Source organism: Lissotriton helveticus, chromosome 2_2 (genome assembly GCF_964261635.1).
Source record: "Lissotriton helveticus chromosome 2_2, aLisHel1.1, whole genome shotgun sequence".
Taxonomy (NCBI): domain Eukaryota; kingdom Metazoa; phylum Chordata; class Amphibia; order Caudata; family Salamandridae; genus Lissotriton; species Lissotriton helveticus.
The window spans coordinates 166,605,607-166,632,930 of NC_136060.1; the positions used below are offsets into that span (position 1 = coordinate 166,605,607).

The following is a 27,324-nucleotide window of genomic DNA, read 5'->3' on the forward strand; positions in this document are numbered from 1 at the left end:
CCTCGAGTCTTTACCTGCTATATTCGCTGTTAGCGTCTGGACACTTCCGTTGGAGGTAGCTGTGCGCTCTAAATGCTGCAATAATAATAATAATTAGAAACGTTCAGAATCCCTGAGGAAAATTGGGGCGGCTAGTCTGTGGAAGCATATGTCCAGTTCATGGAAGGATTCCATACCGGCCTGGGAAAGGGGGACAGGATGAAATACATATGCCCAATTCTGGGAGGGATAACCTACTGGCCTTTTTGAAAGGGAGACCGGATGAAGTATACCCTGATGAAAGACATCTTGGTTGAGAAGTATGGTCTTCCCCATAGAAGCTCAGTCTAAAGTTAAGGGGCAGTCGGAAGTTGTCTCACCAGTCTTTTGTGGATTACTTTTGTAAAACACTGTGGACAGTTGAGTGAAGGGCAGTAAGGTGAGTAGCTACAAAAAGCTGCACAATCTTGTTGGAAGAGATCATATGTAAAACAGTAGCTTTTCAGAGCTGTGCCAACACCTGATAGACTGCTGGCTCAGGGACCCCAGAGAGCTTGCGATGGAAATGGACCTTTGGCTTAATACCAGAGTCCAGAAGAAGGTACTTGAGAGTGACCCTAAGAAGGGTGGTTCAGGTCACCGACTGCAGAGTGCGGGGGAGGGCCAAGGTGACACAGACAGGTCTAAAACATTGTGGAGGGAAAGGGTTCCCATTCCCCTTCTGAGAATAGGTAGGAGGTTCTGGTGAGCAGTGGCCCAGGGCACCTCATTTCCAACCCCAGTGTTTTGGTTGTTTCCAGATAGGACACAAGCAAATGGGCCCTGTCTTTTCCAAGAGACCATCTATTGGTGGAAACTCTACATGGATGGCCAATGTGGGGAGGTAGCCCCCAGGAGCAGAGAGTAAAACATATCATAGCTCCCCCTTATTTCGGAAATAGACTCAGGGGGTAAGCTTTTGATACCTGAGGGTAGGAGTTGTCACTTCCACCAGATCACGATAAATGGGATTCCCGTCACTGCTCTGATAGACAACTATGCCAGCCAGGCCATGGTGGTTGAAAGACCAGTTTCTTCAGATCATTAGCTGCCAAGGCAAGTGTGTAGGGTACCTAAGGGCCATGTGCTGGACTTCTTCTGCTCTATGTCCCTGGTGTCCCTTTAATGGAATGGGGTGGTAGCCCAGAGGAGGGTAATACTCAGTCCCCAGATGCCCACTGACTTCATCCTGGGAAATGAGTTACCAGCAGTGATAGAAGAGCTGGGTGAATCGGGCATCCGGGGCACCCCGAAGGCACAGGTTTCCAGGGTACTATTCACAAACAAAGGGTACAGAGGCCCAGATGGCGAACAAGGGGTAGGAGGTGGAGACAGTCCACTGTGGGAGGACCAGTGGATCACAGGTTACTAACTCTGAGAGCAGAGCACCACAAGACTGAGCCTGGAAAGATCACTTCTGATCTGGAGGTGCAGCCTTTGATGTCCCAAAGACAGAAAAAATGAGACCTTCAACCAGCAGACCCCTGCATGACACAGACAGAGTGATCGACCCCTGAGAGGGTGAGAGAAAGAATGGAAGTAGGGTGCTAACACAAGGGCTGATGCCCTCCACTCTGAAAACCCTAAGAGGTCAGGGGAACCTCTGGAGAGAGTGGGGAAATTTGTGTCAGCCCCAACTCTGAAAGTGAAGTCATAGATCCCAGGTTGAAGCCTCCACCTGGTAATGGATGGCCAAGGGCCTGGCTCCTGACACTGACAGATGTCACTGGCCTCTGTTGGGTGTTTTCCATTAGGGCTGAGTTTTCCCTGGGTCATGGACAGAAGTGTGATCCAGGGACGGAGTCGGCCACATCACCCTGTTGGCCACTGTTGTACTCTCTGTCTAGTGGCATGAATCTACGAGCAAACTAAGGTTAGGAGTCACACGGATGGGGTCCACAGATGAGAAGAACAGATCCCCATGGGTCAGTGCAGTCACTCAGGAGAGTAGTCACAGAGGGATCCAGCTAGGTTCAGAAGGGTACAGTCACTCAGAAGAATATTGACAGAGGGATTCAGGGAGTTTCAGAAGGGTGTAGAACTGACAAGTTCCACTGTAGAAGAGGCCCATTGTTCATGTTCTGTCGCCTGAACAGGGAAACTCATCAAGGTATTGCTCAGTCTATCCTAGCTTTTGGCTACAGGGTTTCATTTTAGACTTGGGCCGCGCTGCAGTGTCACCAAAAATGTTTGTCTTCCTTTGCTAAACCCATTTTATGTTGGTTTTTAGGACACTGTGCACTTTGTACCTGCTAAACAGTGTTAAAGAGCTTGTGCTCTAACCTTCTGAACATGCTAAAACTGGCCTATACCTGATTTGTACATTTAATTTACTTGTAAGTCTCTAGTATATGGTACTACGTATGCCTAGGTCCTGAAAATAAATGTCACCAATGGGGTGCAGCACTCATTGTGCCATCCACTGCAGTAGCCCTGTAAAAAATGTCTCAGGGCTGCCATTCCGATCGGGCAAAATATGCCTTTGTTAAGCCTAAACCTTCCTTTTTAATACTTATAAGTCACATTTGAAGTAGGCCCTCAAGACTCATAGGGCAGAGTACATGATATTGAAAAGGTAGGATATGTGGGTTTCAGTTTTACATGCCCTGACAGTGAAAAACTCCTTAAGTCATTTTTCACAGTTGTAAGCTATCTTTCCCATAGACTAACACTGGGTTAGCTTATTATACTTAATAAGTGAGAACTTCAGTTTGGGAACATATAGAGAAATGGTGCTTCCACTCAAATAAATTTAAAATCCTCTTTTGTAGTAAATTCAGATTTAAAGTTACAATTTTGAAAATGCTACTTTTAGAAAGTTGGCATTATGATGTCCAAACCAGCTGTACCTTTCTATCAGTGTCCTGGGTTATATGACTGTAAGTTGTGTATTCTTTCCAGACATTGGGACAAAAGAGGCCTAAGTGTAAGGTGGTGGGTCTTTTTGACAGGTTGGCTGGGGAAGATCTGTACCCTGCATTTATTGCACTTCAAATGGCCCTGGTGTCAGCACTCACAAAGGAACCTGACACTAGATATGCCATTGCCTTTGTTACCCTAGACAGTTTACAGCCAGAAAAAGTGGAAGGGGAATACCTGCCTAGAACCTGTTCAGGGATAGAGTTGGGAATTCTCCCACGCAAAGGCTGGCACCTGGTATAAAGGTTGCAACCTCTCTGTGCTGACAGTAACAGCCGGCATCGATCCCCAATGCAAACCTTCAGCTACTTTTGGCTTTTCACACTACAACAGCAACTGCTCGGAACACCCAACCTATTCCTCGCACCTACAGTGACCTCCTCATGGCCCCTCCTATGTAAACAGCAGGTCGCTTGCTGTGATGTTGGATGACCATATAAAGCAGCACCATCCTGTCTAGAAAGGTGACAACTGCCCCACCCTCCACTCTCCCAACTATAGAAATCGGAGTTTTTTTTAAAATAAAGGCAATAGAGAGTAGCATGAACAGCATAATGAGAAAGCAAAGAGTACCATCTTGAATAACGGATGCAGTCTTGTGTCAATATCTGGAGACTATGTTCAATTTGGTGACATGACACCTTTAAATCTCGTGTAGAAAAATATCTTGTCCCCTACAAAACTGACAGCAACGCTTGCATTTTGGGTAGCGAATGCCAATTTACAGGATTTGTTTGTTAAGTGAGAAAAGAATGACACATAATCGCAAATAGTTTGACCTTTATAAACATATATATGGGAGAAGCCCCATCTATGGAATTCATAGGCTCTATTACACCATTCACACCCTTTCCCATGGGCATATGGATTATTTATATCTTGACACTTATGGGGACATTACAGTGCTTATTTTTCACATGAACGGTATGAACAGAATCTCATAGGAAATCCCCTCACCTTTCCCATTTCTTTGTGAAATACATTTTTATACTTATTAAGCAGTGTTTTGACCCCATCTTCTTCAAAACTCATTCAATATACATCTTTACTAGAAAGGTGCACCACCCAGACAAGAACCTTCAAATGGATCTCAGCACCTCAACAGATGCCAGAATGTAAGTATGTAACATAATTCCATGTAACTTGGTGTAACCAGCTAAAAGAACAAGAGTAGCACCGACGATACATGAGACAACAGTACATCAATTCACTTTGAAAATCAATAAAGCACTAAAAGCGGAGGGTTTGAGGAGATAAACGTTCATTTTTGGTAAAAGTTTGTGGAAAACGAGGTGCTTACAAGAGTGTGATGAGTAGTTCTCAAAAGTGCTCAAAACATGAAGTGGATCTGTGCAGTTTGTGAGTCGGAAGGTCCTCTAGGGAAAAACAAAGGAGGAGAGTCTAGATGCAGCCCAAACTGTTGGAGTGGACGTTTTGACGGCTCCGGCGGCCAGGACTACGAGGCACAGACTCCCTAGCAAGGAGGCAGGACCAAATCACTCTTAAGCGCAACCTCTTCTCGGGACACGAGGGGGCTGTGCCAAGGAGGACACCTGCCAAGACTGGAACCCGTCTTCGCTGTCATCGCCTGGAAGAGCCTGAGTTGAGCCACCCTTCTTGGCTTTTGCTTTTGTAAGATTATTTTCTCTGCCTCTGCACCAGCGGCTTGAAGGTAGTTAAAACTGTACTTTGGCATGTTAGTGACTTTTTCATTGTTATATGTTGGTACTAGGGATTATATAGTACATTTGGCATTCTTGTGGTCCACTTTCAGCTTGACAGGATGGGAAAAAGAACATTTCTAAGTACTATAATTTCAAATTATTCAAGTAATACAACTATTTCAATCAAGGTTAGGGCCTGGGTGTTTTCATGAAAGAGATAGACCTAGCAGAAGCGTTTATCGCTTGAGTCATGTGAGCGTTTGGCCACCATTCCAGAGCGCAACAGACCAAGTGCCATTCCCTTGAGTGAGCTCCAGCAGGGGGCAATCAGTACCCAGAAATACATCTAAATGCAGTGAATACGACCCTACAGTTAAAAGGAAAAATAGGATGACGAAACACCTGACTGGGCAACCAAAGCGAGTCCTGGTGAGAAAGAAAGGGAAAGCAAATTCAATATCTTGATTCAGGTCTCGCTGGGTGACAGATACATGGGAGGTGATGGTGTGAAAATTTAGGGAACTGTGGAATCATGCTTAACTCCCCTGATAGAGTATATGAACTGGAAACAGCAATCAAAGAAATTACTAGTGAACAAGGTTCCTTTGATCCTCTTTCAAGGTCCCCTGTGTCAGGTATGACTATTGTCCAACCTGATGTCGTAAGCTCGCCGCCCCCAGCACAAGGAAATGTAACCACTACTGTAGAGTCTACCACTGTACCTAGCATTTCAGTTTATATGTTCTAACACTCAGGTTATCCAGGGTTCCAGTTGCTCCAGCGAGTAGCCAGAAGGGGTATTCAGATTAATGAATTAGCAGGCCTGCTTTGAGCTGCAGTCCAATTCAAGTCCCTGTTGTCAACAATGTATTCTTTCCTGAAAGGCTGCCCATACGTGGTTGTTTTGTCTAATACTGGTCCTGTATAAATAATCAGTGATGAATCTACTGTTCAACTAAAAAACAAGGCATGCCAGTGACTAACAAAGAGCACACATTTTTATCTCAGCAATTGTAGAAATCTACTCTTCGTTCTATGGATGAACTAGATAGGCCCTAGTGCTAAGTAAACAAGGGGAGATTGTGTGGTTGGTATTCGGACAAAATATCCCCAAAAAATATTGAGATGCAGAAAATCAACTTGGGAATATCGTAAAGCACAAATATTGTGTGCAAAAATATTTTAAGGTAAGTCCTATCGATGTTAAAAATATGTATGTTGTTAAAATTGATGTTAAAAATATCTATGTTGGTAATATCGTCCACAAAAATATTGGTAATATATTTTTTTAATTATTTCATGTATTTATTTAGTATATATTTTAATTGTATATGTTATAAATTGTTTGTAAAATTATTGTTAATTTTTTTAATAAGCATTTGTAAATTTTTTGTTGTAAATAAATTACATTTAGTAGTTTATTGTCATTGTAAGAACCGTAGCAGGTTGTGGGGTTTATAGTGGTACAGGTTGGGAAGTAAATTCATTTTAAGTAATTAATAACAATTTCTTAATAATATTAATTATGCAATTGATAATTAATTATGTTAATTGTGCAATTAATTTTTTTAATTCAGTTAAGCTTAAGGTGCGAGTTGTGGGATTTGTAGGGGTATAGAAGTAATTCAATTATAATTAATCAATAATACATTTGTAATTTTTTTTATTTTTTTTATTGTGAATTATGCAAATTGTGTAATTAATATAATTTTGTATTTATATTTTGGTGTGGGTTCAGCTTTTGTAAGGGTAAAGGCTGTGAAGGAAATTAATTATAATAATTAATAAATGATGTTATTCAGCAACATTTAATTGATCATTAATTATGTAAAATGTGTAATTAAGATATTTGTAAGTTATATAAGGTGCAGGTTGTTTGGTGTGTAGTGATAAAGGGTGGGAAGTTAATGAGATACAATTAATTTAGTATTAGTTAATTATTAATTGTTAAATTGATAATTAATTATGTCAATTATGTAATTCATTTATTTTTTTACGATATATTAGGTGTGGGCTGTTGAGTTTGTAGGGCTAAAGGGTGGAGAGTTAATAAAAAACAATTGTTTTATTATTTACTAATAATTTTTTATTGATAATTTATTATGTTAAATGTGAAATTATTATTTTTAAGATATATTTTATGTGTGTGTTGACTTTTTAGAGCTATAGGATAGGAAGTTGTTTATGTAATATTAAATGTAAAAATAGTTATTCACTCTTTAGAAAGTGTGTTATTTATTAAGTTATGTGCTAATTGTGTTATGCTTTTGTAAATACCATTATATTTGTTGGTTGTTATGATTGTGAGAATATAGTGTAGCATTTTAAATATGTTAATATTACTTGTTTTAATTTGAAATATGTATTAAACACTGTCATACATATGTAATGTTTAATCTTTTTAAATGTATGTATATTTGTTTATATTTAAATATTTATATTTGTTTATATTTAATATAGTTGTTAAAATATTGTATTTGATTGAAGTGACCTAATCTCTCTACACTGTTGCTCAAACTGGAGTGAGAATAGTATATTTTACCCCTCCCCAATCCAGCACTTTTCCTACTGTTGCACAGACTAAAGTGAAATTAGTACATTCTACCCCTCCTGAGTATAACTCTTCCTCTACGGTTGTACAGACTGGAGTGGTAATAGTAAATGTTACCTCCCTTCAATCCAAAACTTTCCCTACTGTTGCACTGACTGGAGTGGGAATAGTAAATCATACCCCTCCTGAGTGCAACGCTTTCCCTACTGTTGCACCGATTGGAGTGGGAATGGTAAATGTTACCCCTCCGCAATGCATCACTTTACCTATTGTTGCAGCAAGTGGTATATGAATAGTAATTTGTACCCCTTGTGGCTCCAATACTTTCCCTACTGTTGCAGAGATTGGAGTGGGAATAGTATATGCATTGTTTTCTACAATTTTATACTTTTGTTTAGACTGTTTACATTTATACTATTAAGATGTTTCTGTGTATGAATTCAGGGATATTTAAGGTTGTGTTCATTGTGTCTTCTTATTCAGGTATTTAAGTATTATGGGTAGTCTTACATCATACCCTCAATTTCCATTCATGTGCATTTTAAGGAGAGAGATAGTGATATCCTATGTCATGTTTTCACAATTTTCAAGTTAAGATCATTTTCTGTTGTTAATGAATTCAATGTTATTCTGGGAGGAGATTTCAATGCCAAAATTGGATCCAATACTGTCTGTCGTAACCTCTTCCAAACATATGATAGGGCTACAAAACTATCTAGAATAGATAGCAGTAGAACTAAGTTATACAGTTTAGACTTTGACCCTGTGAATATGGCAGAAACCCTCAAGGATGAGATGAACTATAAGGCTACCTTTGTAAGCTGAGTACATGGCACAATCATAGATTACATTTTTATTTTACCAGTGATTATAAGCCAAATGAGATTTAATTTCTTGTCCTTCTAGGTGCAGATTAGCCCGCTGAGATGGGAGGTAAGGGCTTGGTAAGTATGGATAAATGGTTTGGAGTAAGATAGAAAGGTGCTAACTTTTCAACTTTGCTTGTCTCTATTATTAACATGAATTTTGATTTAATTATTGATTGTTTGTTAACATACAATCAGTTGCCCTTGCTTGTTATTAAGACCACCTCCAGACTAAAATAATCCATTAAGTCATCTCTCTTAAACCCAGTCTCTACTAAGAAAAATCCTCTACCAGGATGGTTTAACAAAATGTGTAGAACACCTAATAACAAGTTACACCATGTCCTAAAATGTGCCCCTAAACACCAGGCCAGCATTATGACAGCTAGAGCAGCCCATGGGGTGGCCATCAGGAAAAAGAAGGCTAAAATTAAAGATGAAACTTGGGATAATCTGACCCAGGTCTGTTTCATTTGAGATTGAGTTGTTTTATGGAAGATTGTGAAGCTGATCTTAATAGGATTGTTAACATTAACGCTGATAGCCAGGTGGAGCATTTCACCAATATTTTTTCTTATGATCAGGCTGGACTGAGGATGGGAGGGAGGTGTATTTGTCCTTCCTGTTGAATATTAATTTTGCCTTGAATGAGGAAGTAGGTGCTATTAATTTTAGCCCATTAAATAAGGCTCCTGGACAGGATGGGTCCCTATGAATTTGTATAAATTCAATGTTGACTTTTGGGGTTATGTTATAACTAAAGTACTGAATGTCGCTGTTAAAACTAGCATTCCAACCTCATGGAAGTCCGCCAACATTGTTCCAGTTTACAAGAAAAGCAATAGACAAGACCTCAGTTGCTACAGGCCAATTTCCATGTTGGAACCAGAGGTTCAGATCAAAGGGCATATTATCCTCCACAGGATAGAGAATTTGGTGAAAGAGAGAAAAGTGATAAATATGATTCAATATGGGTTTAGAGCAGGGCAGCGTTTGAACTTACATTGAATCATTGGGAAATACACGGGGGCGTGGCCGGACGAGCAGCGAGATGGCCGCCTAACCAGCGAGCTCCGCCGGCTGCAACCAAAATCCTGTGAAAATCCTTCCATTTCCCAAACGGACACCCACGCAACCAGTTCACAGTGGTGGAGGATGACCTGGGGCACAATCGTCTGAAATCCTGGCGCCCGTGAACACTCGGAACGTCCTAATACCGGGCCCGATGAGATGACCGGCAGACGCCCGTGAGGAGCCCCGGAGGCGCTGGAGGACTGAGCGGGTGGCGTGCGCTACGTGAGAGCGCGGCCCCGTGGGCCCGATCACGTGCTAACGGCATACAGGGAGACTTTCCTGGGCGCTCGCATCTAAAGGTGGGGTAAGACGCCGCTGCGTTGTGCACTGCCTAAAAGCTTATATGGGGCATGTGTGTGCTGGCGGACCCATCGGGCGACCACGAACTGTCAGCTTATAGATCGGCGGCGGGCGCGGCCGCCCTTTTGGATTGGGCTGGTTTTGCTCTGCCTGATGGACACGCTGCTATAACCCTCGCGGCCCTGTTGATCTGAGCGGGGGGCCTGGTACACTCGTCGATCGTTGCCACATAGGGGTGCCGGGGGCCTTGCGCTCTGACCCTACACGTTGGTGAGTCCTAGATATATGGACCGCGCACGGGCCTGCTGTGAAGACTGACTGCGGGAGAGCGCTGGCTGGCTGTGGAGTCTGGTGGGGCTGCCGAATTGGTGAACTTCTCTGAGCCCATTGGCAGTTGCTGGTGGCCGGTTGGCCCCGTGAGGTGTGGTGCGCCCCGGTACTCGAGAGGCCTAGTTACTGGTCTCGGCGGGCTACGTTGCGGGCGCTGGGCCACTGGAGGTATAGTTCTTGCCCTACAGCTGTGTGGACGCCCGGGCGGGACCCCTAGACCGCACATCCTTGGGATCCTGGTGCTTGCCATTGAGAGTGAGGCCGCATCATCTAGTGGGATGCCTGTCCCGCATCCTGCGGGTGATTGCATGGGAGAGTAGCTTGCTTTCAGCGGGAAAGACTGCGGCTTAGGCGCCCCGGGCGAATCGGGCACCGGACGACTAAACATGGGGAAAGGTGACACCCGCCAACTGAGACTCACGTTTGAGCAAAAGAAATCGTCCAAACAAACTGAGCAGGACACCGAGGCGGCTGGAGGCACACCGCAGAAAAAACCACCGGACATTGATGTGACTGCACTGATGCTAGAGGTGCGCTCCAGCCTGAAAAGCATAGATGCAAAGCTTGATGGCATGGTGGCCCAACTAGAGGGGGTGAGATCACAGGTGGCCACTCACGAAACCCGCCTGGATAGTCTTGAAAACAGGCACACGGAATGCTGTGAGTTTCAGCAAAGCACGAAGGCCCACATCACCAACCTGGAAAAAACTATCGAGACGCTCTGTGCCAAAGCAGATGACCTTGAAGCGCGCTCTCGCAGATGTAATGTTCGCATCACGGGCATTCCGGAGACCACAGCGATGGGGAAAATGGAGGTATTTGTGACTGATCTCCTGTACGAACTATTCGATCCCAACCTCTCCCCGGTCTTTACTGTGGAGCGAGCGCACAGGTCCCTGGGGAAAAAGCCACCGCCAGGCACTCCGCCGAGACCGATCCTTGCCAAACTGCTCAACTACCAAGACAGGGATTTAATTCTTCGACTGGCAAGGGAGAAAGGAAAGATAACGCACAAGGGGAACAATATATCTTTCTTTCCGGACTTCACACCACTAGTGCAAGCTGCACGCAAGGAATTCTTGCCTGCCAAGAAGCTGTTGCTCCAGGCGCAAATCCCATACTCTCTCATGTACCCAGCCAAACTACGGATCGTGCACGACGGCACGACGCACCACTTTCTAGATGCAGGATCAGCTTTGAAATTCGCGAAGCACATTTGTCATCCAAAAGCCAAGAGACAGACTCACTCTGGTGCAGAAGCAGAGAACCATATGAGTGATGTTGAGTGAGCCCCAGAGCCCCGGGTACCGCTTTGGAGTATTGCTAACTGATGTTGGATGCTGCTGTTACCATCCTGGGGATTTCGAACTGCCCCTTTTTTGCTCATTGTATGATTTCATAAGTTGCCAAAATGTCTGGTTGACAGGTCATTCTGCGCTATTATCATACTTTGCCCGTTTGTGAAATAACTTCCTGTTTGCAGCCACCCTGTGTGAGCAGGGGTGTACGCTCGAGATGCCATGCCTCCAAGGGGTGTCTCCCACAATTACACTGTTCTATTGTTTGTGAGCCCTTGCCGTATTAGGGGGGGTAATGACACAACCTGATTGGGGGGTTGGTGTGGGTGGGGGGGCGATGGGTTAAGGGTTGTTTGGTGTATCGTCAGATGTATAACAATCAGCATACTTTTTGTGTCTTCCATATGCTCGGTGTGGGTCGGGCGGTGTACGGGCACAAACCGTGTCAATACGAACAATGGGGGTGACCTAAGTCCTAACGTGGAATATAAGGGGCCTAAACGATCACAGGAAATCAAGGCTTATGCATAGTTACCTACTTAGACACAGCATAGATATTTGTTTCCTGCAAGAAACGCACATTAACTCCTCATGTTCACCCACACTCAAGCACTCAAGGTGGGTGTCCGTGTACTCGGCTATCTATTCCAACTATGCCAGGGGAGTAACTATCCTCTTGCGCCGAGGTATAGACTGGAGGGAGCACTCCACATTTATTGATGATGCTGGCAGATGTGTCATACTACATGGGGCCCTACTAGGCAAAGAGGTTATACTGGTGGCTGTGTATGGTCCAAACACTGATGATCCGGAATTCTTCAGAGAGTTATGGGCGAGGGTTAACATTTTTGGCTGTTCCACGATTGTATGGGGTGGAGACTTTAATGTGGTCTTAGAAGACACCCTTGATAGAAAGGGCACATCTAGACAATTGCACCCACAAGCGAGCCAAGCTCTGAAAGATGTCATCCATGAGGGCTCACTTATAGATATATGGAGGTCCCGCAATGTTGATGCGAGAGTGAGCACATGTATATCCGCACATCACGCGGCCTGGTCCAGACTGGACTACTGGTTGGTGTCAACAGACGTGGCCACTTGGACTGTAAAAGTCGATATACTGGCCCGTTCCTTGTCCGACCATGCTCCCTGCCTATTAGAGCTAGACATTCCAGGAGTCCCTAGTAGAGCCTTTGCATGGCGTCTCCCGCCAGATGCGTTTCAAGACGCTGCTTTTACCGAAGAGATCCGGCAAGATATCGATGACTATTTCGCCACCAACACAGGCTCGGTCAAAACTGAGGCAGTCCTCTGGGATGCCTTTAAAGTTGTGATACGTGGGCAATGTATTGCGCGTAGGGCAGGGGTTTTAAAGTCTATCAGAAACACGTTGGCGGCGGCGGAGAGAGAACTTAGGGTTCTCGAACAATCATTCTGTGAGGATCTGACGCCTGAGTTGGCAGCCCAGATCAAAGCCAAACTGCTGGATTTTGCTGAGGAGGCGCAGCGCGAGCTGAAATTCCTTAGGAAACAAGCTGAGGCCCGTAGATATGGTGAGGGTGACAGACCCAGCCGCACACTAGCCAGAATGATCAACTCCACCCCTCCACCCACACAGGTGCACACTATACTTAACAACACAGGGGAAATGACAACGGGCCAGCAGGAAATATTACAGTCCTTTACCACTTACTATGCTAAATTATACGAGTCCACACACAATGTATCCAATGATGCTCTAGAGTCCTTCTTGGAGTCTATAGCACTTGTGTGGTTTAAAAAATGCACACAGGCGTTATATGGACCGCCCTGTGACGGTGCAGGAGATTGCCACTACCATAAAGGCTCTACCGCTTAATAAGGCGCTGGGTCCGGATGGGCTCACGGCGGCATTCTACAAAACGTATGCAGAAGAGCTTGCTCCGCGCTTACATGCTGTGTTTGTGGAGGCGCAGGAGGTGGGAGTGCTGCCAGATTCGATGAGAGAGGCCCTTATTATCACGCTGCTGAAGCCTGGCAAGGATGACAAATGTATGGACTCTTATAGACCCCTATCATTAATTAATGTTGATGTCAAAATATATGCAAAGATAATAGCGGATCGCCTCCAACCCCTGCTCCCAATCGTGGCCCTTCCGGACCAATCGGGATTTATAGTAGCATAAGAAGAGTACAAAGTTCCCCGGGAAGAGTGAAAAAGGTGGTGTGCCTGTACTAGAAGGAGGAAAAAGGGGGAATCCCCTTGTTGGAACTAAAACCCTCACACACCCAGTAAACTAGGTGTCATGCTTCATCATATGGGTTCTGCTCCTCGTCAGACTGGCGCTGCAATGTCTGACGGGCTCCCGAAACCGGGGCTCTTTATCGGAGATCTTTTGTTCCGGCCATATGGTGCATGCGTGTGAGAGGGCGGGGAAGTGTAGTCGTGGCGTGAAAGGTGAATTAAAAAAGGTGGGTCAGTCCACAATGTGATTTATTCGCGTGGTTGACTCCCTTGATTAAAATGGTGGGAGAGGAGATAAATGCCCTGAATCTATCCGAGCATATAATCTACTACCCTCTGGTCAGGTCGACATGTTTCTTGCCTTACTGGCAATTCTTCAGGACCTCGGTGAACAGTACTACACAAAAAGAAAAATTATTATACAGTGTGGTATACAACCTTCTTTGGTAGGTTTTAACAGGTGCGCAGGCCGATTGGTCCTGCTGAAGTTTTGCGACCTGAAAGAATAAGAACACATCACAGGACAACATGGTGAGTGCATTATTCCGTCGTGTAAGGTACGCAAGAGCTAGTTAAAGTACACACACGTGAGTGAAGGATTCAAATTGGTGCAATAAAGTCACAGGCATAGTAATAAGGTAATCGTGTACAACAACTACCTCACTTATCCAGAGTCATACTCATTTGAGTTGGAGGAAAGCAATATATTACTGCAAAGTGAAGAAACCGGGCTCTTTGCTTACCCCAGAGATTTCCCTAAGGTGCCCCGCAGACTGCTCCCGTGAGACCGGCTGTCAAGGTATGGTACCTAGACGGGAGGAAATGCCAAGGGCAATGTATATTACAAGGGAAAGGGTCCAGTAGGGGTCAATTCTTGAAAAAACGGGACTGGTAAAACCCAACAGGGACAACACGTGAAAGCTGCTAGTCAGACTCGGACCCAGAGTGGGGGTTGTCTCGAGAGGACCAGTGCCCTGTAATGCAGAAAGTACCGGCAGTGGTTGTCCGCCTCCCAAGGGATGAGGGAGATCAAGGAAACAAACGCCGCTCGCGCCACGTCTCAGCTGAAGGACCAGCGGAAGAACGCGGTTGCGGCAGTGCGTTGTGTCCCGACCCCCCCGAGCACCCGGGCAGTATTAAAAGCAGGCCATTCAAATTTTGAACGGTAGATGCAGTACGTTAAGATTTCTCGCAGGTCCTTATAACACAAATCAAGGACAGATAAATCAGCTCGTGTAAAACTATGTCTTCATTATGGCAGGAAATCCAAACAGAGCCTTTAGTTGTAGCCCAGCGTTTGCCCAATCAATCTGCAGAAGTTCGCGGGTCAAAACAGAATAATGTCCTAGCGCTGTTGCACACAGCAAGTAATACTTGCTAAATTTGAATGGCCTGCTTTTAATACTGTTACTGGAAACGCTCAAACCACTGTCTGTCCTGATGATGACCGCATAGTCATCCAGCGGTCGAAACGCCGTCGACGCATTCTGTGGCCACAAACTGTGAAAGACACACTATATTTGTTTCTGTTGTTCTTTCTTTATATGTAATGTTTGTATGTTAGCCACGTGTTTGGCAATATGAGTTTGTTGTTTTAAATTTGCCAACACACTTGTTTATGAGCGTTTTATTGGATCTGTAATGTGTTTTATCTGAAAATCATATGTTGAATAAATTATGAATACTTTTTTGAATTGGGTTTGAAATATAGGTTTCTTTCTTTCTTTTTCTTTCCCCCCCTTTTTCTTTCCCCCCCTTTTCTAACCCGCATGGATTTTTTCAGTATTAATTTGTAGTTTGTCTTTGAAACTGTGTACCTGAACCTTTTGTTAGGTGTTACTATCCTTTTTGCATGTGGCTTGGCATTGCCCAGCGCTGTTTGATTACTGTTCTGCAATTTTTGATGCTATTAATCAAATCCTAGACAGGGCGGATGCCCCATCTCCGCTCCTAGGCATTCTGGGGTGGGTTGAGAACACTGCGCCTAAGAGTCGAAAGCTACATGCATTGCTGCTGTTATATGCCAAGAGGCGTGTGGCCATTAATTGGGGGCGGAAAACCAAGCCAAAATTTAATGACTGGCTGACAGATGTTACATATGGCCACGCGCAACTGGGAGCCTACTGGGATCTAATGTCGACTACTGCGCGTCCAAGAGACATTTGGGAACCTTTCCTGCAGTGGTCACGTGACAGATCGACCCCCCTGAGACTGCGCCTGTGAGCCCAGCTGAGCAGCCCTGATCTGTTGTTATGCATCTGTCCCTACTCTAATTGTACAAATGTGCCGTGTTACAGCCTGGGTTGATGCTGTGTTGTGTGGGGCTCCTGGAAGTTTTCCTTACCGCCCCGGCGGTTACTACATCAGTAAAAGTGTGGTCCTCCTTTTATCTGTGGACATTAAGCTAGAGACTTGCCCGGATACTGTTTGTTGACCCTGAAGAGCATAATTATGTATCTGACTTTTCTTACTTCAATGATGTACTGTTTGATCCGATTTACAACTACACTGACGAATGCCTATGTTCTGGTTAGTCATGTTAAAACAGAAAATTGCATCCTTTTGTAATATTAAGCAGCAACGCTATACTGATTTTGTCGGCTGATATCTCATGTTGTACTTGTTGCTTTCCTACTCTGTAATTCTTAATAAAAACATAATAAAAAAAATAATCATTGGGAAATACACTGCAGCGAAAATAGGACCTATATATCTCTTCCATGGACTTAAGTAGTGCCTTTGATGGGGCTAACTGATCAAAAGCTATGGGTTATTTTGACTTGATCTCATTGTGAATTTATTGTGTGCCCTACACAGCGGCAAACACTGTCTCTGTGAGATACACCTCAGAGGGGAAGTATACTGCACCCTTTAAAGTAAGTAGAAGGTTATGTCATGGCTGAGTCCTCACCCCTATTTTATTTCTTGGCAAGGACCAGCCTACGATGGATTTTATGTTTGTCCCTGCCCTTCTTTGCACAGATGATGAAGTGCCAATTGGACATACGCCGAATGGTCAGATACCTTATTGACAGTTTTGTTAGTTTGATGAACAGTTTGGACCTCGAGATTAATACTTCAAAAACTGATTTTATGGTCTGCTTTCAACGTCAATCTAAGGTCAGACCAATTACAATTAAGTGAAATCCCATTTCAAGAGTTAATAACGTCTCGTATTTGGGGTGACCTTTGATCACATTACACACAGAAGTGCACACTTTAATTAGTCTGTGGGGGCTACTTTTTGAGTTAGCTAGAAAGGTGGGAAGTAAACCTGCGTTTCCCATATTTGGATTCTACAGATTAAAATGTGTTCCAGTTCTGAAGTATGGGGCTGCCATCTGGAACTATAAAAACTGTTAGATATTACAAAGTGAAGGGAATCGCTTTTTGTAGGTGATTGTTAGGACTTCCACCTTCAAGCCTGCACTTTTGCAACACAAGGAGTTAGGGCTTCCTTATGTTGAGGACTGCATTAAACTTGCCCTGCTCCTCCTCTTGACTTCAATATGGGGAAATGAACAGGCCAACCTGAATCATATGGTGAAAACTGATTGCTTGGCCTGTGGTCGGGGCCTTGAGATTTAATGGCTTAGACAGAGCAAGAGCTTGATGGCATTTTTCAACATTGCAGAATTGTTTACTTCCCCAAGACAGATTTTTAAGGGAGATGCAGCAAGGGTTAAAAAGCTATTCTTATCTCTCTGTAAGAAGAATCAAGAAGACGATGAACGTAAAAAGCCCACTGTTCTGGATCATGTTTTGATTCAAACTCACGGTGGCTAGACCCATGCCTTGACTATGTAAAGGATGTGTGGAAAAAAAACACGTTAACTACATTTTTGATAAGCACTATGAGGAGCCATATGTGCTTTCCCATGGGACAATAAAGATCAGAGGGAATTTAAATTTGCCCTTGTGATGAGGTTTCCACCCAGACCTTGATGTAGTTCATCTTGTTTTGTAGTATTTTGTCCATTAAACATGAATTTTCATTGCCAATCTTAAAATCTTACAGTGTTTATCTGCATAAGCCTGCATTTTATTTCTTACATATTCTGCCTAGTCCATCGGTGTGATTTCCCATTGTTAATTTTGTTTTTAAAATGCTGTCTGTCTACTTAATTTGATGAATTTTTAACATAAACATTGTATATCTCTTCTTTTTAATTTTTCTCTTTTGAACATTTACTGTGCTGTATTTTGCAAGTGCTTTTATGATGGCTGTGTAACAATTGAATAAAGCATATTGATTGATTGATTGATCGATTGATTGATTGAAACAGCTGGGGCCATATATGCAAATGATCATCAGGAGAGGGGTAAATAGGAAGAATGAGTCAAGTAGCATTACAAGGTATGTGCACTGGGTGTCTAAGTGTGTGTAGAAATGTTTGCAAGGATATAATATTCACACTGTGAAATTGCTATTTAAAGGCTTATTTTTAATTTTGGACATTACACTTCAAAATGAATGGCATCACAGATTGTAAAACTTACCTGCCATGTGTGTAGCTAAGTTAAACATCTTTGTCTGTAGTGCTGCGTGAACATTTATTTAATGGCCTGCATACAATATTTTTTTTATATCCCTTCTTTAGGATCCTTGCAGGGGAATCTCAATTGTTTGACATACATTGGGATGGGTAAGTTGCTTCCCCAACCTTTTGATATCATACCATTGCCTTCTCTATTTTTTGTCATTCTCCTCTCATTCCTGTCGCAGACACTTTTAAAAGTTATAATACGTTTTTCTTGATTTCATAGCCAACCTGAATTGTATAGACTCCTTGGAGTGGTCTGAAAATGTGTCGCTTTTTTCTCCGGGTGCTATGTGGCACCCCTTGGCCCTACATGGTTTTTCCTACACCCACTATACTGGTACCAGTACCTGTGTGTTGTACTTCATAGCAGCCACATCCATTGAACTGCCAGCATAACTCTATGTTAATCAGTTTGCCATATTTTTTATTCAGCTAGGACTTCTTGCTAAAATTCTATTTCCTGTGTTAATCCTGAATTTAGTTTATTTCCCATCCTAGCAGAATGTTAAATGTTTTATAAGTACTTTTGAGGCATCTTTTCATGACACTACCAACCATAGATTCTTTTATTCTTCTCACGTAGCTTCCTCATACATTTCTCTAGCTTCTGTAACCCATATCATAGTGGTATGTTGCACTTTTTACCTGGTAGCATGTTCTCTGGATCAATCCTCCTACCCTCAAACCGTTGTTGGATTTTCTACTCATCTTCCCTTGGCAGCAAAGAAATTAAAGGAATACAATCAATACCTCCACACACAGGAGAAACATTCGCTTCACATCAAGATCATTGGCTTTTTGCTTTTAATAAATAAAGCCCTACTTTGGGGGTATTAGAGTGTTTTAATAATCACAAATTAATGTAATTAACGTGCACGATTAATGTGTAGGCCTAAAACAAGAAGCCACATTTTTATAACAGCAAATGGGAGCACTAGGCGGCGTCACTAGGGTTGATGTCACCCGGTGCGGGTAACTCATGGTGTCACCCCCTCACGACTTACCGCATGGACCTCCTCCGTTCCGAGTCCGCCAGTGGACACAGATGGCAAATAACGCGACCATACAGAATCTCAGTAACGTTTGTAAATTTAGTTCCTATATTTACAAAGGCCATTGAAGAAAATTTTAATTCAACAAGGTCGGAGGTAAAAGATTGTAAGAAGTTAAGAACTAAGAATTAAATAGAACATATGTTACTGTCTTTTTTATTATTATTTTAACATTAAACTTTAAATTTTACTGTTACAGGAGATAAGGTTGTAACCGTTCTGCATTGGGTTTGCACAGTCAGCAACTGCCAGAATAGTATGCAACAGTACAAATTACAATGTCACAGTATTAAATCTAGACTAATCAGAATTTTCCTTTCCTGGCCATTAAAGCTGCAAACTTATTAATTACTTCATCAAAATCAACTCCTTTCGCCAAATCACTTTCAATTGATAATATTGCAAGATCAGAAAGCCTTGACTGTCCCATGGTAGATCGCAAATAGTTCTTTATAAACTTCAGCTTTGAAAAACTCCTCTCACATGAAGCCACAGACACACAGATCGTAAGAAATAGTTGTAGGCTCAATGAGAGATATGGGAGAGATTCTAGGAAGTCCCATTCAGCCATGAATTTCAAAACGTCCAATACTGACCAGTCTTTGGCTTCTCCGAGATCAATCTCTGCTGCCTTCAGGTACCTTCTCAGCCTTGGTATTTCTAATAAAAGCTCTCCCTCGGATAACTCATCATAGAAAGTGGTCAATTTTGTAATGGGCACCAGTAACTCTTCTTCAGTGGCAGATATCAAACTCTTGGCTGGAACAGCCTCAAACATGGCTGCTACTTTATTGATGGCTCTTGATCTGATCTGGAGGTCAGAATGGAAACGATCAATACACTCAAGCATCGCCCTCTTGTTTTCTTCTTGCAAGTTAGTCCAGCATCTCTTGTCTTCTCACCTGTCATCCTATTCTTGAACCTGAGTCTGCTCTCTACTGAAATTTCATATTGGTCTGATCTTAAAAGCACCTGTTCAATTGCCTTCTCCACTAGATGATTGCGCTGCTCGTCGTACAAACAAAGTCTTAGCGTCTCTAGCTTTTTCACCACCTTGTCAAGAGTTAAGCCCTTAGTCTGAAGGTACCACTGTGTAAGATTAACTTCTTCAAGTACATCACACCAAAAGTAGAGGTAGCACAGAAACGTGAAATTGCAGACAGCAGGCAAAAGACCTCGGACTGATCCTCTGGATCACAAAGAGCTTCAATTGCCACCACACATTCATCGAATTTTTCTTTCACTGCCTTTACTGAAGCATGATGAGCACTCCAGCGTGTTGTTGATAGTCTTTTCACTGAGACTCCAGTGCGGTCCATTAAAACATCCCATCGGTGAGTGGATGCAGCGAAGAAGGAAAACATTGTCTCAAGAGTTCCAAAAAAAGTCACACACAAAGCATTTTCAGCAAAAGAGTGTTGGCCGCACAAGTTAAGCGAATGGTCCACACATCCATTAAAAATAGCTTTCCTGTTCTTTCTTTTCAAAATGGTTTGTACACCCCCATGGATTCCAGCCATAGTGGCAGCATTATCGTAACCTTGAGCGCGGCACATCATAATGTCGAGTCCATTACTTTCCAGATTTTTAAGAATATCAGAACTGAGGTCATCAGCTTTTTTCCCTTTTAAAGGGAAAAATCCCAGAAACACTTCTCTTACTTCAAGTTTCCTATTTTGGATTTTTGGTCAGTGTGTGATGTGTCAGGTGTGCTATCGAACATGATCCCAAAATACCTGGCAGATATTATATCCATGACAAGCTTCTCCTTCACATGATTTGCTAGGACATGTATGAGCTCATTCTGAGTTTGTGGTGCAAGATAAGATACTGATGCTTTGAGTTTACATGTGCTTCGCTTTAATCTCATTAGGTGCTCTTTCAGCACTGAGTCATATATAGAAAGCATCTCAACCATTTCAAGACAGTTTCCTTTATTCAATGAAGATTCATCTTCATTGTGGCCCCGGAATGCCAGATTCTGCTTGGCAAGAAACAATGTGATATTGAGCAACCTGTGCAAAATGTCTCGCCACTTTTTCTTCTCTATGTTCATCAAAGCAATACTTTCGGCGTCAATTGTTTTGTGCAGTCTAAATCCTGCTGCCAATGTTTTCCATTTTCGAAGGCAATGTAAATGCTCTTTGGATGTCTCATGATTATGCACTTTCGGCCTCAGTTTCCACCACGTCTGAAATCCAGTCACAAATTTGGATGTCGTGTCTGTAGCATGATTAGCGGCAAAGAGTCGGCAGCAAAAACAATATAATTTGTCACTGACCAGTGAGTAAACCATCCATGATCGCGACACTTTCTCGCCATTGGCATCACCTTGTAAAATCACTCTTTTGATAGCTGGCGAACATCTCCTTTTGCTTTTGGATCTTGCCTTGTCGCAATTCTGAAAGGCCCATCTTTGTTCTGGAAAGAAGCATTTCCTCTTTTGATGATTTCAACCCGCAAATCATCTGGAACTGGTATATTCCAAAAAGAAGCATCATCTAAAATATTCCAATTTTCGCCCTTAACCTCTTTCATCATCTCATTTACAGTATCATGGTCAGAGTCATTTTCAGTACTGTCTTCTGCTTCAAATTCATCCATTGGAATTTCCATTCCTTGTTTTCCTGCTTCATTTTCTTCTATTTCAACTCCTTCCTCTTCTGCAGAATGCATACTATCATCTGAATCAGCGTTATCAATTGGTGGCCGAGGAACTGTATCTTTTGATGAACCTGCCTTACCCTGGCCATTACCTGGTCTCTTGACATATTGAAGCATGGATCCACGTAGCGTTGAGACGGAATAATTTTTTTTCTTTTTTGCTTTTCTTTGCTGGCATCCGCTTGGCCTCTTTGATGTATGTATACCATGTGGCATGATTGATATTATATATCCAAAACAAAGTGTGTTTTTAAGCACGTGTAGTGGGCGTGGGCTGATGAAACAGCGGGTCCAGTCAAATGTGGGATGTCAGTGTCACCTATAGTACGAGTGGTTCGTGCAAATGATTTGGGAGGTTTTCATCTTGGTCGTTTTGTGAGTCGCCCTGTGCTGTTGTTCACTTTTTTTTGTTTTTATACTTGTCGCCTATTTTATCGATAGTAATAAGCCTGTAAAAGACAGAAGCCGGGATTGACTATTATTACCCGCTGAAAAAACATGCTCATTATTGCATTTTCTTCATAAGGGTCATTAACATGTTAAATTATACAGTACAACGGTTTAAGAATAAAGACAGGCAGTGGCACTGCAAATGAAAATATAGAATTCAGTAGAATGATTGATTATTTCTGCTTTATTAACCACAGTTGTGAATCATGGCATTGTTGCAAGCCTCTTGTAATGTGGCCCTGCTGCATACCCTGTACATTTTAGTGAAAATACAATTCTGTCTTTAGGTGAAGCAAATCAAAAGTTAATAAAAATGTGTGAGAAGTGCTCCAGTGCAGAAGGCCCTCCGTAGAGGTAGACTGGTCATCATTCAGTTGTTAATTACTGTCTTTTGTTGTTAGAGTGTTTCTAATGAATTAACAGTTTTACCATGTGTACGCTCTAACAGACAGTTATACTGTGCGTAAAATACTCAGAATAGAACCACCCTATCAAGAATTGTGCCACATTACGCCAGGTGATTTCCCTTTTCTTTCTGCATAATTTAGTCAACCCTCCACATAATGTGGCCCACCTCTGCTGCATAAATGCAGTGGCCCTAGCTACGAGTGGCATTAGGATACTGCACAACACATTTTCCATTACATATTTAGCTGTATTAACTTTCAAAGCATAGTAAATCGTAAATGATGACCTGACATAATAAGCATGCCAGAAAGCATGGAAATGTCACACATAAGCCCATGCCATAAACCGTGGAAATGCTACATATAAGCGCCCAGGCCATTAGCCATGGAAATGTCCTCAGGTCAGGTCAGAAAGCATGGAAATGTCACACATGAGTACTTAGTTAGTCTCAGACCAGGAAGCATGGAAATGTCAAACAAAGGCACCGTGGCCGGAAAGCATGGAAACGTCACAGTCACACAAAGGCACACAGGCCAGAAAGCATGAAAATGTCAAACGAGGGCACCCAGGCCAGTGGCGCTGGTCGGAACAATTTCCAGAGTGTTATCCTAAAAATTACCACTCTTCCCTTCACCTCTCTCACGGTCTTACTTCTTTCTCACTACACTTCTTCTTCTCTACCTCTTTTTTTCTGTCCCTCTCTCAGCTTTCTAAGCTGCCACTGCCAGGATGGACAATAAGGCAGCAGGATGAAGACCGGCCGGCAAAGCCGGCATATTTCAGCCAAAGCAGTTCACTTCATAGTATACGTATGAAGTGAACTAACTGTGAAATGAACCACCTGCAAGTGAAGTGATGAGTTCAAGGAAAGGCCTGGCCTGCTCCCTGCCTTGAGCAATGAATCATGCAGTCGGCCGTGTGCAACTGCAAGTACAATGCACCGCCCAGATCAGGACAAGCCTAGGAGGCTGGAAGGGCGGGGCCGGACAGGGTCTTCTGGTCTTCTATTTATTTATGCGTTGTTATATAGCGCAGACTTTACCCAAAGGCGTCAGAGCGCTTCACAATAGGAACAGTAATGAAACATGAGGAGAAAATTACAAATGAACAAATTACAAAAGCAAACGTTAAGTTACAAGAGGCAAAAGTGACAATTGTGAGCAAACAAAATACATGAGGTTGCAAACGTTGCATTACAGGAGGAAAAAGTGACATGTGTGCAGGTTACAAGTGCTTAAAAGATAAACTATGACTGAAGGCAGGTTTTGAATTTTCCAATCCCAGAGCTTCACATCCACTGTCTGAATGCCAGAAGCATTATCTACACGAGTAATTAAACTAATAACAATGTATAAAAGCAATTACTAATGCTTCTTTATTACTAAAGGAACACTTTTGTGAAAAATTTGAATGATGAAATACTGAGCAAAAAGCACTGTTTCTAAACTTATACCTTGCAGTTAGCATGCAATTTCTTAAAGATGGTTCATAATTCATTAAGCAGGTATATTACAAGGATGGTAACCTGAGACCTATCTCACTCAAGAATGTCTGCAATGAAAGCAGTAACTCGCTGAGCTTCCTACGTAAAATACAAATCTGTGACCTGCATGGTGCATGATTCACTTTGCAGCTGGGACATCACATTAACTCTGTGGCGGCAGGCCCCGCTCCTGGTGTTTGGTATTAACAGGCTCCCTCTGACCGGCTGGCAGTGTACAGCAGGAAAGCACTTCCTATACATGAGTTGCACCCTTCCTTTAGAACAACAGTCTGGACATGGCTGCAATTGTTGGGAGGAAGTGCGCAGCACAGAAGGCCTAGCTGAAAGCTGAGAAGAAAGTCCTTTTGTGTCAGTTCTTCCACATGCCAGCCTGGCTGCATCTTGGCGGTCCGTCTAAGATTTTTTTTATTTCCACATCGAGGGTGTTGATTTAAAAGGATAATCTCTTTCAGAGCCCCATGCTGATTACTAGGTGATGAGAGCTTGTTTTGTGACTACACCGTGTTTTCAATCAGCGTTCACAAGTCACACTTAGCAGGAGGTACATCATGAGGTGTGGTGGGGGGGCCCGGGCCCAGGCCTATCGTGACTGTCTGCCCAACTAAGGAAGGAAGAAAGCTTTAGCCTGGTGGTGCAACCGCCCGAAGAGGGCCGTGTTTTAGTTTGTTTGTGCCAGTAAAAAAAGCATGTACTAACTGAATCATGATCAGTTGATTTGTGTGCCACTGCACTGCCACATTTTTAACTTAGTTAGTAAGTTCATGCAGTATTCTAATAAATAAATATTATTTCTCTCTCTCTCACCATCCCAAATTTGAAGGGGAGACTGGAGACACCACGATGGCGCTCGCGAATCCAATCGCGATAGCATAAAAAAAAGTCCGAAGAACAGAGGATGGTGGTCTCTGGTGATGTCGTCGTCGGTATTAATTCTTTATTCTCACAACGATGCACCACTGCGCATGCACTCTCGTCTCCGACCTCTGGCGGGCGCGTGACTGCCATGACGCGTCAGAGCAGCAGGTGTGCACTGCGCACAGCGCGCGGGGGATGTCCCAGGGCCGTCATTGGTAGCGCAAATTAGATTGACGGCCCTTGGACCCAAACTGCTGGGTACGAGCCGCACGCATCCGCATCGCACCACCAGGGATGATCCGGATCATCACAGACACATAGTACATCTTGTGCGGTGCGTCGTGCGTTCTTGGCGCCGGGTGGCGTGCGCGGTGCGCTTGCACTAATCAAAGCAGTAGTGGCCAGGCAGCTAACTTACTAGATTCATTGGTGTCACCCTGCACTAATCAAAGCAGTAGTAGCTAACTTACTAGATTGGTGTCACCCCAGATGGGGTGACACCCGGTGCGGTCCGCAGCCCCCGCACCCATATGTTAGAAACACTTCTGACTGCAGTTTTTGTTTTACTGATCTTAGGTCAACATCTCTAGTAATGTGAAGACGTGGAGAGTTCAATGATGAAATCTGTTAAACTAATGTGACCCTACGGTGAATGATAGTTTTCGACCTTCTCATGGAAGATATCTCACATAGAATACAATAGTGCACTGAATAATGTAGTTACAAATATACTCACAAGTTTCTTCATTGACAAAATTTGTAAGTCAGAATATATAACAAAGAGATGATTTCATTTATGAAATCACAGACCTACGAGTGTAACTATTTTGTTTTATATAGAAGAATCTGGTGAGAACCACGATTTTTACAATGTTAACAGTAATGTAATATTAGGAATTGAATAATCTGTTCATCTTTGTTTGAAGACGAAGTAGAAGATAGAAGTTTTCCATTTCCATGAAAACATTGCAACCTTATTGGCCGAAGAAACTCAAACATCGAAACAAATGTATTAGTTATAGATATCGAAATGTTATAATAGAGCGTGTTTCAAGGCTAGGTTGGGGCAACTTTCTCGAGGCTTTTTTCCTGCAGCCACATAGCTAACCAAATGCTTTGCATTCTGAAGTTCGTCACTTTGCACAGACTTTTCTAAACTCTTCATTGAAATAGTTACTGAGACTCATTTAATCCACTTGTGCCTGAATCTATGCTATACCTCAGAGACTCCACTGAATATTAAAACTTTCTCTTCATGAGAAGTGCTATTTGAATTTCTGAAGCTTTATTTATTTATTTAGTAGTATTTTGTAGAGCGCACAGCTACCTCCGACGGAGGTGTCCCGGCGCTGAAGACTTTATCTCAGGAGGGTCAGGGGAGTATGAAAGGAAGGAATAGAGTTAGATCTGGGAGAAAAACCAGGTCTTTAGTTTTTTCCGAAATAGGGGTTCTGATGTCAGAAATCTTATCTCTGAGGGAAGCTGATTCCATAGTTTGGAAGTGGTCACTGCAAGGGCCCTTCCTCCCGTGCGTGCAAGACGATAACGGGGGCAGATCATGAGGCGGAGATGGTTGGATCTGAGGTTTCGAGGTGCTTGTGAAAATCTCATTCTACGACGTAGGTAGGTGGGGCCTCGGTCATTGAGAGCTCTAAAGGCCAGAGTTAAGGCTTTAAATTGAATGCACAGTTTTATTGGGAGCCAGTGAAGTTTGATCAGGTGGGGTGAAATGGAATGGCGGTAAGGGATATTGCAAATTAGCCTAGCTGACGCATTCTGGACTTTTTGTAGTTTGTTAATGAGGTAAGTGGGGGCACCTACGTACAAGCTGTTGGCGTAGTCTAGATGAGCGGTGATGAGGGCCTGGACTACTGTTTTTCGAGAGTCAAGCGGTAGATAGGGGATGATTTTTTTTATTATTCGTAACTTCCCGAAACAGGCTGAGGTGACTTTGTTGATTTGAGTCTTACAGGAGAGGGCGGTGTCAAATTGAAAGCCTAGGTTACGGACGGCTTGGACTGGTACCGGGGGGGGGTTGAGTTCTGACGGCCACCAAAGATTGGAAGGTAAGGGTGATTTTTGATTAAAAAATAAGACTTCCGTCTTATCTGTATTGAGCTTTAGGTTGTTGGCAGATATCCAGGAGGCGATATTAAGCATACAGAGGCGAAAGTTGTGAAATGATGTTTCGGTGTGGTCTTTGAAGGAGAACACCAGTTGGGTGTCGTCTGCGTAAAAGGTTACTTTGACGCCCAGGATTCAACTACTTTTGCCAGTGGTTTAAGATATACGTTGAAAAGGAGCGGGTTGAGGGCAGAGCTTTGCGGAACGCCCCAGATCAGTGGTTTTTTGGAGGAGAGAAAGGATCCCAACATCACTTGTTGTGCTCTGTTTGTAAGAAAAGATTTTACCCATAAGAGGGGGGACCCGCAGACACCTACTTCTTGCAGGCGAGTCAGTAGTTTGTCATGGGAGATGGTGTCAAATGCCGCGGGTAGGTCGAGGAGGACCAACATGGCCTCCTCACCCCTATCCGTGCATTCTCGGTTCGACTCGGATACCTCGAGTAGTGCCGACTCAATACTATAGTCTGGTCTAAAACC

General features: G+C 43.2%; 1 pseudogene; it reads right to left on the minus strand.

Moving 5' to 3' along the window:
• Nucleotides 1–19,904: 19,904 nt before the first annotated feature.
• LOC144821644 (zinc finger MYM-type protein 1-like) lies at nt 19,905–21,621 on the minus strand (annotated as a pseudogene).
• Between the last annotated feature and the right edge of the window lie 5,703 nt (nt 21,622–27,324).